Here is a 5,841-nt window from a genome sequence, read left to right as displayed (position 1 = left end):
AACTTCAGATTGAGGTAAATATCTTAAAAGGTAAATTAGAAGAAAAGGATAATCTGTTGTGATTTCAAGATAGTACTAAAGCCTTGGATGATATTCTTAGTAGTCAAAGTTCTCCTGCTATCAAGACTGGTCTTGGTTTTCATGAATCTGTTGAAGGTGAATCTAGTTCACAAGGTGAGGCAAGGAACTCTAAAGAGAAATCTAAAATGATAAAAAAGGAGATGAGAGAGATGAGAGGTCAACCCCATCAACAATCAAGGAAAGAGATTCTTCAAAGAAAATCTTTTACTCCTAACCATGGAAGTAATAGTTGGCCATTTACTCAGATGAATAATATTGAATGTTATGAATGTCATAATCTTAGACATGTTGCAGCTAGATGCAAAAGAAGAATGGTTCAAGATCATCACACAGAAAGATCATCACATTCCAGGTACTTTAATGGATATTGCTTTGCTTGCAATATGTTTTGTCACAAAGTTACTGATTGCTACAGAAGGAATATGAAACATGTAAGATGTTATGCATGCAACAAGCTTGGACATACAACAAAGGAATGCAAAAACAAAGTACGGGCACCATACCAAAAGAAGAAAACATCATCACACTTGAAGATATGGAAGAAGAAGGAAGTACAGTCAGAAAGATGTAGCACAACACAATATAATCAGACATAGCACAACACAATCATAACAGACTCGGGGGGAGCTGAAAGTGTAAAACTTCAGTGTCCTGAATCTCACATGCAAGTTTCTTAAAGGGAAGTCGCGTATATACGCGAGTTAGACACTGCAAAGTTGCATATATGTCAGTTTGAGGAAAAAGCAGCAAGGACAGGCTCAGAAAAAGGGTCTGATATGATTCAGTCCATTATTTTCTCTATTGGTTAATAGTTACAGTGTGCTAAGGATGTGTGGAAATGTTTTGATAATTGTAAGATGTTTAGAAGTGTTTTGATCCTAACTTGATGATGATGATGTCTTGATGCTTATTGTTGATATATGCATGATCAGATCTAACAGATGGCACAGGTTGAGGGGGAGCATATGCCTTTAATAATGCATTGTTGGCATTATGGATAATAGTCCTTGGTGATGATGCTTATATGGCTAAATGATACATCCTGCTATGATATGGTTATGAGTTTTCCATGATAAAATCTCATATAATTCTTAGGGTTACATAGTTGATGTTCAGATCATATTTGTGGATTGATTCTTAGATGGTGCATATATGATGCTTACATGGTAATCTTCATAAGGATAAGGAGAAGTACAAAGCTTGAATACAAAACTTCATTACTTGATGATGAGTCACTCATATGTTGCTGTCGTCATATGCATAAAGAACATATAATACAGTTATGATGCAGGATTCCTATAGTTCTTGGTGCTCATGTGGATGAGGATTGTTGATGTTGATGATATAAAGAAGCCTTGACAAATGATCTTGAGCTCAAGATACATAGTGTTGGATACATGAATGATTACTCAAAGTTCCATTTTTGGAGACATGATGATGATGAGTTCTTACCTATATGTTGTTAGGTTGATACTTACATATGTTGATTGATGCAGATATTCCCATGTGATGATACATGGATGATCTTGTTGATTAGATGGCTATGGTGTTTTACACATATGATATAATGTGAATGATTTCATGAGTTGATATCTATGTTCAAACATACCTTGGTAACAGGACATTTACAGGTTGCTGATATGAAAGTGGTTGTATGCGCATTTTATGAGGAATATTCGCGTATATACGCGTGTTTCTATGGATAAAATCGCGTATATGTTGGTTTGAATGAAATCAGTGGGCCAGACTCAGGGTGAGAAGAGTCTGATATGGGTCTGAAAGAGACCATCTGGCACAGCTTCAGGGAGAGCAAATAAACTTCTAATAATGCATTGTTGGCATTTGTTCGCTACTTGAATTGTTTATTGATTAAACAGTCAAGTACCACATTAATTTGTCAACTTGGGAAAGTCCTTTTATTTCAAAGGTGACCTCGTATTGTATGTACTTAATTCTAAAAGCATTAAAAGCTGTAGTATACACAATTCTATTTTCTGTCAAACTGCTTACTCTATGTTATGACAGTTGAAGTATATTGAAAAGCAATTAACTAAGAGTACAAATCTGCAAAGAAAAATAATGGCTATTCTGTTAGCAGAGGATCAGGACCCTATCCTCAGGATAAGGATGTTCAGCACCTGCCCCTATAACCAGGTTGCTAATACACACTGCAATTCCAAATCACCGATGAAGTATTCTTTTGCAATATCAAGCAATTAACAAAACAGAGTATCAACAAAAGGAAATTATCAGAGGTAATGCTACAGAATCCAAACAGAGTACCAGCAAAAGGAAATTATCAAACACACTCACACACTAACAGGAAATAAATGGGTGAATCTTGTGAAGAAGGTGGGCCCTGTCCCTCTCACAAGATTCCCCAGAACACAAATGCTGGATTAGATGCTCAGAACAACCTTTTATTCATCTGCCAAAATGTCCAATTACAATAAAGATTCAGACTTGCTTTTGTTTTTCAAAATTTCCCTTACAACTTGTTTCTTTTTCTCCCCCCTTTCTAATGTAGATGTCTCCTCTTTATAGAGGAGACATCTATTACAATAGACTGTCATAGTTCATTCAGTTAAACCTTTTTGTCAAAAATAAGAAATCCATCCTTGTTACAGGATGCCGTTACAACAGTGTGACGGTGTATTATTTCTTGGGTCTCTTACTGTTACACAGCTGGTAAACAAACTTCAATCATCTTCTTGGAATCCTCGTACTATCCTTTGTCGCTTCCCCATTGTTGTTGATTTAGTAAACTCATGCTGTTTTGGGTGTTTTAGCAACTGTAATCGTGTTTTACCCTTTCTGGACAGTTGCTGATCGTGCTGTGTCAGCATGGAACTCTACCGATCTTCTGATAGTTTCTGTTTGTCATTTCCGGTATTCCAGTTGTTGCAAAATAACGTTTTCCCTGCTTTAGATAGTTGCTGTTGCTGGTGTTGCAGCAACTGCGTAGTTGCTGTTTTTGGTGTTGCAGCAACTACGTAGTTGTTGTTTCTGGTGTTGCAGCAACTACGAATTATAATTTTTGCAGACTTTAGACAGTTCAACGGTTACTTAGCAACTTCTCCAAAGATAATTATAAAGATAACATGAATATGTAATGAATAATTAAACATATAGTAATGCAGAGAGTTACTTCATACCTTGGAATGATTAGGTCATTACATAATCAAAGCTTTCAACTTATGGACTGAAAAGGGTAATATTATAGCAAAAATACAAGGTCAAAAGTGGTCAATCTGGAGTCCTAACATCCCCCCCAACTGAAAGGGTTGCATGTCCTCATGCAATGCTTACTCTGAATCTGAGTCAGAGTACTGGGATGAACAATGTAAATTACTGATACAGTAGCTATGGGAAGTGTTATCAAACTTGTCTCTGAACCCACAGACAGTCTCTAGTTGCCTCCATGCTGCTGCCTCCTCCTTTTTGGATGATCCAAACTGACCCTTGTATTGCTGACCAGATAACCATAAGAGGGGAAATTTAAATCTGTAGCCAATCCATTTTTCAGCACATTGTTCCATACATCTAACATACTAAGGTACTCTTGAAATTGTTGCCAGTAGATTAGGGGGATTGTAGGGATGATACTCCTGCCTTTCCTTGGGACAGTTTTCCCAGAATAGGTTGTTGGCTTTAATAGCCAAAGATGCCTTCGTTTTCACATAGTGTTGGCAATCTCGCAAGACCACTGCTTGTAGTTGCTTAATGTGATCAGTCATTCTAGGTTCACTTAACATTCTTTGGTGCTGTGCAATGAAAGTAGCTGCATTTTGAGGTTCAGCCCTAATCCAAAGGAGGCAGTTCTATTCATTATGTTGTGCTGAGATGAAAGAATTTTGCCAAGTGAGTTGGTTGGCTAGAAAGGAAATGAAAGCTCTAAGTTGTATGTCACCAACAAGAGGGAGTATATTCATTTTTCTGTCTTCAGACATGGCTTCGTTGTGGAGATAAAGCTCACACAACAAATTCTAATCATTCTTGGGTGCCTCTGCAAAGGTTTCAATAAATTGTTCTGGTGTAATCCCCTGATGAGGTCTACCATCCCTAACTGCCTTTATCTGTAATAATGTTAGTCTTTCCCTCAAAAATGCTGCATAGTTGAAAGAGGGTTTTCTTGTAGCAAGTATTCTTTGAACCAACTCAAAAATCTGGGACAGTTTAGCTTTTAGTTCCTTAATTTCTTTGTACTGAGCTCTAGACTGCTCAAGTGCTTACCAATTCTTATATGCATAATTGAACCAGATTCACTTTTGCTGTTGGAATGCTTTCCCTTGTGACAGCTCATATTCTCTCCACCATTTTCCTTTTAATTCTTGAAAACTAGCAGTCTCTATGCATGCATCACTGACAGAGGGAGATTTAGTTTGTGTAAAGGCATCAACAAGAGTTTTTTGCTCTGTGATAATTGGAGTAGGCCTGGGTGATTCGATGTCTTCTTTTCCATTTCCAGCCAATGTTTCTTCTTCTTGTTCCATAACGGTTTGGGTAGGCTGGGGTGATTTTATGTCTTCTTCTCCATTCTCTGCCAATTCCTGTGTAACAGCCAATGCTTCCTTTTCTTGTTCCATAAAAGTTTGGGAAGGTCGGGGTGATTTTATGTGTTCTTCTCCATTCCATGTTGATTCCTGTGTAAATGCTTCTTCTTCTTGTTCCATAGTAGTTTGGGTAGGCCGGGGTGATTTTATGTCTTCTTCTCCATTCTCTGCTGATTCCTGTGTAATAGCCAATGCTTCTTTTTCTTGTTCCATAACATTTTGGGTAGGCCGGGGTGATTTTATGTGTTCTTCTCCATTCCCTGTTGATTCCTATGTAACATCCAATGCTTCTTTTTCTTGTTCCATAACAGTTTGGGTAGGCCGGGGTGATATTATGTGTTCTTCTCCATTCCCTGCTGATTCCTATGTAAATGCTTCTTCTTCTTGTTCCATAGCTTTTGTGGAGTCTGCTGATTCTTGAGTTACAACAAGTTCTTCTACTTCTTTCTTTACACTTTTTGGAGATCCTGCTGGTTCTTGTGTTGCAGCAGGTTGCTCTGTTTGCTCCTGCACAGTTTTTGGAGAGCTTGCTGGTTCTTGTGTTGCAGCAGGTTGCTCTGTTTGCTCCTGCACAGTTTTTGGAGAGCCTGCTAGTTCTTGTGTTGCAGCAGGTTGCTCTGTTTCAGTAGAGGGTTGTGGTGGTTCTATTTTTTCTTCTGCAATTTGTGTAACAGGAGGTTCTTTCATTTCAATTACAACAACAGAAGGTTCTGGAATGACTTCAGTCATTGGTTCTGCAACTATCTTGTATCCTGCTTGAGTGTATATCTCACCACACTTTGCGCACATATATTCACTCTCTTTACTCTTCTCTGCTGCAGATGCTACCCGTGCTAAAATGTGCAGGTTACGTTAATTTTGATAAGCTTCTTTGACCCTTATTATTTCTTCCTGGTAATCCTGAATTTGGGATTTCAGAAATTCAATTTCTTCCTGCAGGGCAGATATGGTAGGCTGAGCTTGTGGAGTGGCAGGTTCTAGTGGAGGCAGAGGTTGTGTTTCAGCATTCATTTGAACATTTGTACCCCCAACGGGTGGTTCTTTTGTGTCACCTGGTGGGGTAGTGGTTGTTTCTTGTGTTGTAGCCACTTGGCCAATATTACCTTGGGTGTCGGCAGTTATTTCTTGTGTGACAACTACCTCAAAAGATAATGTCACGGCACTGTGAACACTCTGCATCTCAGCCCCAGAGGGTGAGGGAGGGGAA

This window comes from Pinus tabuliformis, chromosome X (genome assembly GCF_031772625.1).
Source record: "Pinus tabuliformis cultivar Carrire ecotype Pingquan chromosome X, CPIR1, whole genome shotgun sequence".
Classification (NCBI taxonomy): domain Eukaryota; kingdom Viridiplantae; phylum Streptophyta; class Pinopsida; order Pinales; family Pinaceae; genus Pinus; species Pinus tabuliformis.
This window is presented reverse-complemented; position numbering follows the sequence as displayed.